Consider the following 12,691-nt stretch of genomic DNA (forward strand, 5'->3'; position numbering starts at 1 on the left):
ACACTTGTCGTACCGGACTACAAGGCCGTTTTGTTGCAGGCGGTCGAGCACGATGCGCAGGTGGCGGAGGTGTTCCTCTTTTGAGGAAGAGAACACAAGTATGTCGTCCACATAACGTACACAGAAGGGGAGGTCCCCTAAGATGCCATCCATGAGACGTTGAAAAGTGGCCCCAGCATTATGAAGGCCAAAACAGGAGTTATTGAAGGTGTATGTACAAAACGGAGTGGTGATGGCAGTCTTGGGGATGTCTTCTGGGTTCATAGGCACCTGATAATACCCCTTCAGGAGGTTCAGCGTGGAGAACACTTTCGCTTTGTGCAGGTAGGAGGTCATGTCGGCGATGTTTGGGAGGGGTTAGTGATCCGGTTCTGTTTGCATATTCAGGCGCCTGTAAGTCCCGCACGGACGGAGGGAGCCGTCTTTCTTCAGAACGATGTGTAAGGGTGACGACCATGGGCTGGAGGCCTTCTGGCAAAGGCCCATTCCCTTCATTTCGGCGAATGTCTGTTTGGCGGCTGCCAATCGATCCGGTGCCAGACGTCTGAATTTTGCGAAGACTGGGGGTCCTGTTGTCTTGACATGGTGATAAATACCGTGCTTGGCAGGAGCCGTGGGCATTTGGCGAAGTTCTGGACAGAAAACTTCCGGGTACGATGTGAGGAGGTGGGCGTAGGCATCTCTGGGTGCGCTGATGTGGAGAGCGAGGTTGGAGGGGGCGGGTTGAAGAGGTGTCGACAAATAAGAGTCTGCGTTGACCAATCGTCGGTGGGCGACATCGACCAGAAGGTGGAAATGAGAGAGGAAATCCGTACCGAGGATTGGCAATGTGACATCAGCAACGAGAAACTTCCAATTAAATTTACCGTTTCCAAATGATAATGTGAGGTTCTCGTAACCGTAGGTGGGTATCGCAGATCCGTTGGCAGCTACCAGGCGAACGTAGGCAGACGTAGACAGACTACGTCGTGTCCTGAAGAGTTACTTTGGCAAAAGAGAACGACAAGCACCCGTGTCCACCAAAAATCGCACGCCCGTTCCCGCATCATGTAAAAAGAAAAGATTAGAAACACGGGAGGCCACCACCATGAGCGATGGCCTACTTACACGTTTTATGGTCACTGACATCGTTAGGATGGTTCGAATGTGAGGAGGAGGGAAATTACCGATATCACTCAAAGAAATGTGATGAAGAGAGAGAACTTTTTTATCCTTTTAAAAAATGTAATCTAATATTATTTCGAAATAATTCATCAAGATATTTTATCATAACTTTTTATTTGAATTTTCCTATCCTATTTCTATATAAAATTTTATTGAATATTATTGGAACTGACTATCCATATTGATATTCATAACACTGAAATATCCTTCGTTTGCATTTTCCTAATCATCCCCCCCCCTTCTCTCTCTCTCTCTCTCTCTCTCTCTCTCTCTCTCTCTCTCTCTCTCTCTCTCTCTCTCTCTCTCTCTCTCCACATACATACACACCGTAGCCTACGTATTATATGTAGGGGATAATACATAAGCCTACACATTATATGTAGGGGCTAATAATGTATCGTTTCAAATAGCACCTATTGGGTCATCAATCATTGATAAGTGTTCGTTCAAAATTTCGTAGGTAATGAGGTTTAAAGGTTTAGTTGTTTATTTCAGTGTTTTCCTTTGATTTCGATCATAAGCCACGTAGCTCGGTGTGGTTGGGGTCAGCTTTTGCCACAGGCTACTTGGCTCTGGCCCTCTTAGAGAAAATAGTATTATTTGCTATATCAATTATATTAGTTTAAGGTTGAAGATTTAAAATGTATCATCAGTTAACATAGTCTATATTGTGTCAGAAGTGATTGGTGAAAATAAAATATGTGAAACGACATGCAATGAAAGTTCATTGGTGCATTATTATAGTGATGTTGTGGTATATAGGATGTAAGGTATAAAAGATTATACTATCAACTCATTGTTTACTCAAATTATCTGATTCGGCGTCAATAACCTTAGATGTCAGGAGGACAGAAAACTCCTAATCAATCAATCAATCGATCAAATTATCGGGGCAAGTCGCCCAATTCCAAGCGAACCTCCTTCCCTGGTGACGATTGCTCAATGCTCAAAGGTCCGAGTCTAGCTGGCTTCACCACCCCCAAGGCAAAAGGAAATATTTCCTTGGCAGTGACTCTTCGTATTGTTACGATTTTATTTGTCGTTTCATGACCTGATGCCCAACACCTTATAGGTGTTCACCCGGTAAGCTCTTCAAGAAATCTATTACTCTCGATATCTGTTCAATCAGCATATTTACTTCGTTATCTATAGTTTTGAAATAATTGTAAACACCTGGAAAGCAAACTGTATGAAATATTGTCATCTTAGTATTTTGTTTTTCATTGACTAAAAAACTTCCACCAGAAGGATCTCATCATAACTGTGAGACCTTTAAACCTCAAACATGTGGGGATGGGGGTATAAGGATATAACGAGGTGGGGGTTAAAGATGATGGTGGAGAGGAGGCAATCGGGTGATCTTAATGTATGTCTTGACGAGGGTTGCTTATTAACATTTATGAAGTGATGATGATGATGGTAGTACCCCTATTGATAACATTTAATATCAATGATTCCAACTCACAATGAAAACGGGCATATATCGTTCTAACATTGTTTTTAGGTGGTCATTGAACATCTTTGGAATATGGGAAATTCACACAAACGAAGTACAATTCCAACACCAACTTGCAAAGTAGTTAGCGGTCTTGTGTGATCCTTGGGCACATCCAAATAATATGAAATACTGGATACAGGTAATATATATATATATATATATATATATATATATATATATATATATATATACATATATATATACATAAAAAACATGTATATATATATATACATATATATATATATATATATATATATATATATATATATGTATATATGTATACAGTATATATATATATATATATATATATATATATATATATATATACATATATATATATATATATATATATATATATATATATATATATATATATATATATATAATGTAGAGAGAGAGAGAGAGAGAGAGAGAGAGAGAGAGAGAGAGAGAGAGAGAGAGAGAGAGAAGTGTTACAAGGATTTTGGATGTCTCAAAGACTTTTTAGTCCATTCGCAGAGACTCCATTTGGTAGAGCGATTTAATTTAAGCATTTGGAGAGTTCTTATGATCCTATCTAACGTCTTCTAGAACCCGAGAGAGAGAGAGAGAGAGAGAGAGAGAGAGAGAGAGAGAGAGAGAGAGAGAGAGCAGCTGCTAGAATAATGCACACAAAGGATATATCATTCCGACGTATATTAATTGTTCCGACAATATTTAAGGATGTTCCATATAGAAGGGTAATAAGGAATTCAAATATATTGGTGTGATTATATTTTTCGATAACTGTTCTCGAAAACAATTGCATTTCTTAAAAGAGTAAGAGATAAGACCTCTCTATCTCTTTCATATATATATATATATATATATATATATATATATATATATATATATATATATATATATATATATATATATACAAGTTTATTACAAGTCTACCGTACATATTCCTGTCTAATTCAGGAATCTGTTCTTAGACTTGAAAGCAACCCTTCTCCACTATGATAGCTGATAAGTGAGATTGCAACACGTAGTTATTTATCATGAATCTATATCAATAACAACGTGTTGCAAACACTAATCAGCTATCATAGTGGAGATGTGTTTATTTCAAATCTAAGAACAGATTCCTGAATTCGACAGGAATATGTACGGTAGACTTGTAATAAACTTGTATTTGTCTTGATAGCATGGTTGGTTACAGTCTCTGCAAGAATGGTTTCGGCTAAGAGGCATAGGTTCAAATTTCTGCCCAGCCAAAAGCTGTTATCATCAATGAATTTCTAGTGGATATTCATTCCCAAAGATAGAATTCGATATCAAATGCCATTGTGGTTGATATTTACATTAATCAAAATCAAGAGTGTTAGTCACACACACACACACACACACACACACACACACATATATATATATATATATATATATATATATATATATATATACATATTTTTTTTCGATCTATCGGAGTTCAGACATGGATGGCTATAAATGAAAGGTCTGGGATTCATTGACGGGTGTTAAGTACCAGGAGCCTGCATGGTGAGGAGCTGGTATGCTGGTTGTTTAGTTCGCCACTCACCTGGCTAAAAAATACCCGAAGTGTATGCTGTATTTAATTGCAACACCTCTTTACCCCACATTTTGATATTCTTTACCTCTAGCATCAGGGGCTTTTTGACCTCTTATTTTGAGGTGCCTTACTTCTAGCATTTGAGGTTCTTTGACCTCTATTTTGAGGTGCCTCATCTCTAGCATTAGGGGCTGTTTTTACCTCCATTTTAGGTGTTTTAACTTTAGCTTTATAGCCTCTATATTTTTAGGTGCCTTATCTCTAGCATTAGAGTTTTTTTACCTCTATTTCTAGGTGCCTTAAATTTAGCTTTACGGGCTTTATGACCTCTATTTTTAGGTGCCTTATCTCTAGCATCATGGCCTTTTTTACCTCTATTTTGATGTGCCTTATCTCTAGTATTAGGGTTTTTTCTTTTTACCTCTATTTTTATATGCCTTATCTTTAGCACCATGGGATTTTTGGCCTCTATTTTGAGGTGCCTTATCTCAAGCATTAGGGCCTTTTATACCTCTATTTTTAGGTACCTTAACTTTAGCTTTAGGGGCTTTATGACCTCTATTTCAAGGTGCCTTATCTCTAGCATTAGAGGCTTTTTTACTTCTATTTTAGGTGCCTTAACTTTAGCTTTAGGGGCTTTATGACCTCTATTTCGAGGTGCCTTATCTCTAGCATTAGGGGCTTTTTTACTTCTATTTTTAGGTACCTTATCTTAGCTTTAGGGGCTTTATGACCTCTATTTTGAGGTGCCTTATCTCTAGCATTAGGGGATTTTTGACCTCCTATTTTGAGGTGCCTTATCTCTAGTCTTAGTTTCTTTTTACCTCTTATTTTGAGGGGCCGTATCTCTAGCATTAGGGCCTTTTTGACCTCTTATTTTGAGGTGCCTTATCCCTAGCATTAGGAGCTTTTTTTACCTCTATTTTTAGGAGCCTAATCTATACATTAGGGGCTTTTTGACCTCTGATTTTGTGGTGCCTTATGTCTAGCATTAGGGGATTTTTTTACCTCTATTTTTAGGTGCCTTAACTTTAGATTTAGGGGCTGTATGACCTCTATTTTTAGGTGCCTTACCTCTTGCATTAAGGGCTTTTTACCTCTATTTTTAGGTGCCTTATATCTAACATTAGGAGCTTTTTTACCTCTAATTTTAAGGCGCCTTATCTCTAGTATTAGGGGCTTTTTGACCTCTGTTTTGAGGTGCCTTATCTCAAGCGTTAGGGACTTTATGACCTCTATTTTAAGGTGCCTTACCTCTAGCATTAGGGTCTTTTTGACCTCTGATTTTGAGGTGTCAGGTGCCTTATCACTAGCATTAGGGGATTTTTTACCTATATTTTGAGGTGCCTTATCTCTCTCATTAGGATCTTTTTTACCTCTGTTTTTAGGTGCCGTAACTTTAGATTAGGGGCTTTATGACCTTAGATCAAAGGGATTTACCGGTGATGAAGTGTGGGACAGAGGTAGATGGAGAACACTGGCCAGAAACATCGACCCTACATAAAAATGGGAAAAGATTTAGATAAAGGAGAAGAAGAGGGTGACCTAAATTAGGCGCCTTATCTCTAGCATTAGGGGTTTTTTGACCTCTGATTTTGAGGTGCCTTATCTCTAGCATCTAGCATTAGGGGCTTTTTAACATTATTTTGAGGTGCCTTATCTCTAGCATTAGGGGCATTTTGACCTATATTTTGAAGTGCCTTGTCTCTAACATTTCGAGTCTTTTTACCTCTATTTTTAGGTGACTTATCTCTAGCATTAGGAGCGTTTTTACCTCTATTTTGACGTGTCTTATTTTTAGCACTAGGGACCTTTTAACCTCTATTTTGAGGTGCTTTATCTCTAGCATTAGAGGTTTTTTACCTGTATTTCAAGGTGCCTTATCTCTAGCATTAGGGTTTTTTTTTTACCTCTATTTTGAGGTGTTCTTTCTCTCGCATTAGCTGACTTTTTACCTCTTTTTGATGTGTCTTATCTCTAGCATTAGGGACTTTTTTACCTCCATTTGAGGTGTCTTATCTCTAACATTAGGGAATCTTTTACCTCGATTTTGAGGTGCATTACTTCTAGCATTAGAGGCTCTTTGACCTCTATTTTAGGTGCCTTATTTATAGCGTTATGGGGTTTTTGACCTCTATTTTGAGGTGCATTACCTCTAGCATTAGAGGCTCTTTGACCTCTATATTTAGGTGCCTTATTTATAGCATTAGGGGCTTTTTTACCTCGATTTTGAGGTGCATTACTTCTAGCATTAAAGGCTCTTTGACCTCTATTTCTAGGTGCCTTATTTATAGCATTAGGGGCTTCTTGACCTCGATATTGAGGTGCATAACTTCTAGCATTAGAGGCTTTTTGACCTCTCTTTTTAGGTGCCTTATTTACAACATTAGAGGCTTTTTGACCTCTTCTTTTTGGAGCCTTATATATAGCATTAGGGTTTTTTTTTACCTCGATTTTGAGGTGTATTACATCTAGCATTAGAGGCTCTTTGACTTCTATTCTTAGGTGCCTTATTTATAGCATTAAGGGCTTTTTTACCTCTATTTTTAGGTGCCTTATATATAGCAATAGTGGCTTTTTGACCTCGATTTTGAGGTGCATTACTTTTAGCATTAGAGGCTCTTTTACCTCTCTTTTTAGGTGCCTTATTTATAGCATTAGGGGCTTTTTGACCTCGATTTTGAGGTGCATTACTTCTAGCATTAGAGGCTCTTTGACCTCTATTTTTAGGTGCCTTATTTATAGCATTAAGGGCTTCTGACCTCGATTTTGAGGTGCATTACTTGTAGCATTAGAGGCTCTTTGACCTCTATTTTAGGTGCCTTATTTACAGCATTAGAGGCTCTTTGATCTCTATTTTTAGGTGCCTTATTTATAGCATTAGAGGCTCTTTGACCTCTATTTTTAAGAGCCTTATATATAGCATTAGGGGTGTTTTGACCTCGATTATGAGGTCCATTACTTGTAGCATTAGAGGCTCTTTTACCTCTATTTTTAGGAGCCTTATTTCTAGCATTAAGGTTTTTTTAACCTCTGTTTTGAGGTGCCTTATTTCTAGCATTAAGTGGTATTTTACCTCTATTTTGAAGTGCCTTAGTTCTCTTATTAGGGGCTTTTTTTTACCTCTATTTCAAGGTGACTTACCTCTAGCATTAAAGGCTATTTTACGTCTTCGTTTAAAGGTTCTCTTCTGTCTGTTCTAGTTTTTCAAGTTCTTTGGTTTTTCGGTTTCCTTTGATATTTCAACTTCCAGTTTCCTTAGTTCGTCAATTTCCTTCGAGATTTCATCGTATTCTTTCGTAGTTCGTCAGTTTCCTTCTAGATTTTAAGAGAGATTTCAGTACCATGTGTCCAAAGTTCGTCAGATTCCTCAGAGAAATCGATGGCATCCATGTCTTTGTCGATCAAGGCGATGGGTAAAGACAGGAATGCAATAAATTTTCTCCGCATATGTCATCACGCTAAAGTAAACGATGAGCAACACAATATATTTACCAATACGATCTGGATATGTCCTTTCTTCAATGTCGAATTGTGGGACTATCCTGTTGAAGAACCACTCGTCGCTCACCGTTCATTCGAACCATTCTGTCTCCGTCCTTATTTCCTTAGTTCCAATAGTCCCCAATTATAGGACCGTTGCAAAAGCCCAAGCAAAAAATCATTCAAGGCGCCTGCATTATGTTCTTCAAAGCTCGACAACTTCTGCAGCAACCACCAAAACCAGCTGTAGATGAAGGTGTTCCAAAGAGCCTCCTGTTGATCCTGTAGTTGTAATACACAATTCTCACAGTCAGCTCCCTGTTCCAGAAATAGCCATTAACAATGTTCACTGCGTTGCATGCTTAGTTTGAAAAAAAAGAGATCAGGTCTTCAGAAGTCATTCGAAGCTCGGGCGGAGCCGTTCAGAACTGCTTCGGGAAGAATCTGTTCTGGAGTCATTCAGAACTCCATGCTAAGTTTACGGCTATTTCTTCTGAAGGCATTTGGAGACCCGGGTAAGTATTCTTCCTAAGCCGTTCAGAGATTTTGTTGTAGGGTCATTCAGAACTCCATGCTAAGTCTACGGCTATGTCTTCTAAAGCCTTTTGAAGATCCCGGAAAATTTTCTTCAGGTGCCGTTCAGGGAGCTCCAGGAAGAATCTGTTCTGGAGTCATTCTTCTGAAGGCATTTAGAAATCCGGGAAAGTTTTCTTCCGATGTCGTTCAGAGATTCTCTTCTAGGGTCATTCAGAACTCCATGCTAAGTCTATGGCTATTTCTTCTGAAGCTGTTCAGAGATCCGTGATCATTTTCTTCCGAAGCCGTTTAGGACTCGCGATAAAACTCTTCTTTAGTTTCAATAAACCCTAGTAACTTATCATCATCATCATCATCATCATAATAATAATAATAATAATAATAATAATAATAATAATAATAATAATAATAATAATGATAATAATAATAATAAACTACATGATTTGATTTATGGATTTGAGTCTTAACGTTCTGAATTCGTTCAACGCTTGGATTTGCAATTTAAAGGAAAAGTTTAGAGGCTGAATAGGAAGATGGAAAGATAAATAATACTATAATTCATTACTTTCATTATTAAGTAACGCATGAAGCGCACTTGACAATTGAACTCGGGCGAAGGGTAATTGACGTTTTCAGCAAACCGCATTGAAATAACCGAAGGCTTCGGCTTATTTTTTCAGGTTTGAGATTTAAAACAACCCATTTTCGGTACGAATCGATATCAGAGCCCGTTCGAAACACAGAAAATACGTCTCGGATAAATGCATTTCACGAGTACTTTTCTGAAGAATTCATTTTAGATAATCAATAATGATGTAATATTCACATGATTTTTCCAATGGAATTATTACTTTCTAGACTTTTTTCGAAGGCGATGGATGTTACTATGTGTATATGTTATGTTTCTACCAATGGTTTTTATATTCACACACACACGCATATATATATATATATATATATATATATATATATATATATATATATATATATATATATATGTGTGTGTGTGTGTGTGTGTACATTTGTGTGTGTCATCAGCCGTGACTGGTCCACTATAGAACAAAGACCCCAGACATGCCACTTTATAAGTTCGTCTTCTCTTCCTTCCCCTGTTCCTTTTACAATCTCTAAGGACACATTCTACAATTCTTAATGTCCATCTATTGTCTGACATTCTCATTATATGTCCTGCCCATGTTCATTCCTTTTTCTTACATGTTAGAATATCTTCTACTGTAGTTTGCTCTCGTATCCATGTTGCTCTATTTGTCTCTTATTGTTGTTATTATCATCATTCTTCCCATAGCTCTTTTAAATTATAATCAGCTTATGTTATAAGGCATTTAGTAAGGCTCCAAGTTTCTAATGCTTAAGTTAATACTGTTTGGACCATCTGATTAAATACTTTCCTTTTTAGAAAAAAGACATTTTATATATATATATATATATATATATATATATATATGTATATATATATATATATATATATATATGTATGTATATATATACATACACACACACACAAATATATATATATATATATATATATATATATATATATATATATATATATATATATTATATCACACATAGAAATACATATACATATACAGATACATGAATACATATATAATGAATACACAACGTCTCATCGGCGTCCAAAATCGAAGACAGCTTCTCCTCGGACTGATCGTCCTGCAAATAGTTTTCAGGATAACAGCTTTTATACATTTACTTTTCTCCATTTATTGTTTGGTATCGACATGTGTTTCGGATCACTTCGCGACCCTTCTTCAGGACTACATTGACTTTAGGAACTACACTTCAATATAAAGGTTATGGTGGTGAAAATTTGATCCAATTTTCACCTTCATAACCTTTATGATAAAATGTTGTCTGTCCTAAGTACAGTACAATACGTCTCGGCTCCAATAACTCGAAACCATTTGTAACTATTCTCGTGTCGTAAAACCATAAAAGCAAAGTTATATACAGTACATGTATCATATTCTCCTACAGTAAAACAGTAGAAGAGAACTTTATATATTACTGTACCTTACTGTGTAAAAAGGATAGCTTTAAAATCCCAATCCTACAATCAGTACATTAAATAAATAACGCCCTCTCTCTCTCTCTCTCTCTCTCTCTCTCTCTCTCTCTCTCTCTCTCTCTCTCTCTCTCTCTCTCTCTCTCTCTCTCTTCAAACACAAACATGCATGCAGCTCTTTCTCTCAACATCTCTCTCACAAATAACCGTACATCCATCTAAAAAATCTCTCTCTCTCTCTCTCTCTCTCTCTCTCTCTCTCTCTCTCTCTCTCTCTCCTCTCTCTCTCCTCTCTCCGAACACAAACATGCATGCAGCTCTTTCTCTCAATATCTCTCTCATAAACAACCTCATATCCAGCTAAAACTCTCTCTCTCTCTCCTCTCTCTCTCTCTCTCTCTCTCTCTCTCTCTCTTCAAACGCAAACATGCATGCAGCTCTTTCTCTCAACATCTCTCACAAGCAACCGCACATCCAGCTAAAAATCTCTCTCTCTCTCTCTCTCTCTCTCTCTCTCTCTCTCTCTCTCTCTCTCTCTCTCTCTCTCTCTCTCTCTCTCTCTTCTATCCTAAGATTATCTTTTTATCACCGTCTGACCTTTCATTGATTCTACGCAGACTAATTAAAAGCAGGTGCTCCATTATTTGGTTATGGCCGGGGGTGTCTTACCCACGTCGATGCTCTGTGCAATGCTGTACATGTATGAATTTCAGGTCGAGTTTCTATAACTATTTGTTTTGAATAATTGCTATTGTTATTGTGTTGGCCAGGACAATGGGGTTCTGAAATAACTGTTTCGGGAATTGTTGATGTTATTATTATTATTATTATTATTATTATAATTATTATTATTATTATTAGGAAGATCCACTCCAGGGAAAATGATGGATACGAATAGAATTAATACGAACTTCCAAGAGTTGAATATCTACAATTGATAAGAAATACTTAGCAAACTAAACTAAGTAACTAGAATTAATCACTTTTTATGTTATCATTATTTGTGCATAACAATGATATAGTTAATTCTGATCGTAACGTATTTTCGCTCACGTGAAAAGCATTAAAATTTCAACACTGTAAACATACAAGAAAGATTTGTAGTTTTCTTGCCAATAATATTTGATAAATTTAAGCCTTTTTTATCTTCCGATGACAATTACTTTGTACTCTGATTTTGCGAGGGTCTCCTCTCAATTACCCCAAAATCAATTCGAGGACGACAACTCTGGTATTTCGATGCAAATCTTTAGCTTTGTTTGAGAGATCCCTGACAAGCCATCGCAAGTCTGTGTCCTGTCGTAGCACCTTCAAGATTCTTATGGCACTTTATCTATTCCAAACCTCTTGATTGAATCACTTGATGGTTTCGGGTAGGGAATGTTCCTTAGAAGACTTGTGTGTGTTCTGGACCCGTTAGGGGCGTGTCCATAGAAAGATCTGATCATTAGTGAAGGTACATAACTTGCTCTGTTTTGACTTGTGGGGTCAAAGGTTACAGCTCCATCTGCTGACCTAGGGTTGTGGTGGCCGATGTGGTAACGCCCCTGACTGGTAATCGACAGGGGTTCGAGTACGCCTCAAACTCATTAGTTCCTTTGGTCGCTGCAACCTCATCATCCTTATGAGCTAAGGATGGGGCGTTTTGGGGAGTGTCTACTGTAGGTCTAAGTTGTCAGCAGCCTTTGCCTGGCCCTCCTTGGTCCTAGTTTGGGTGGCGAGCACTGATCACAAGTACATATGGTCAGTCTCTAGGGCATTGTCCGCAATGTCACTGCAATTCAAGACCGGCCTTTAAACCTTTAATGTGTTGTCCACCAAGATCTTTAAAGTTCAGTCATTGACAAGGATGGTGAAATACCTCAAATACCTATTTTGAAACCTTCCCTATGAGTAACATATTTTTCCGCTTTGACCGAGTAAGTTAGACGTCTATTGTCTATCGCTCACAAGTCGGCCCTGCGATTGCTGCATTAAAATTGACCCTTTAAGGATTTTTGCAACTAGAGATACAGTTGTATAATGCTTCACTCCTCTGGCATCACCGTCTTAATGGGGAAATAATATAATTTATATATATATATATATATATATATATATATATATATATATATATATATATATATAAACTTATGCAACCTGTCAAAATTGACGGCTAAACATTGAAACAGTTATATATATATACATACATATATATATATATATATATATATATATATATATATATATATATATATATATATATATGTATATATAATATATATATACATATATATATGTGTGTGTGTGTGTTTTTCAAAAAGGCCCATAAAAGAAACACAGGAAATATAAATAAATCACTATATTTCGGCCAATAAACATTGGCCCTCTTCAGGAGAGGGCCAATGTTTATTGGCCGAAATATAGTGAT

Source organism: Palaemon carinicauda, chromosome 39 (genome assembly GCF_036898095.1).
Source record: "Palaemon carinicauda isolate YSFRI2023 chromosome 39, ASM3689809v2, whole genome shotgun sequence".
NCBI classification, from domain to species: domain Eukaryota; kingdom Metazoa; phylum Arthropoda; class Malacostraca; order Decapoda; family Palaemonidae; genus Palaemon; species Palaemon carinicauda.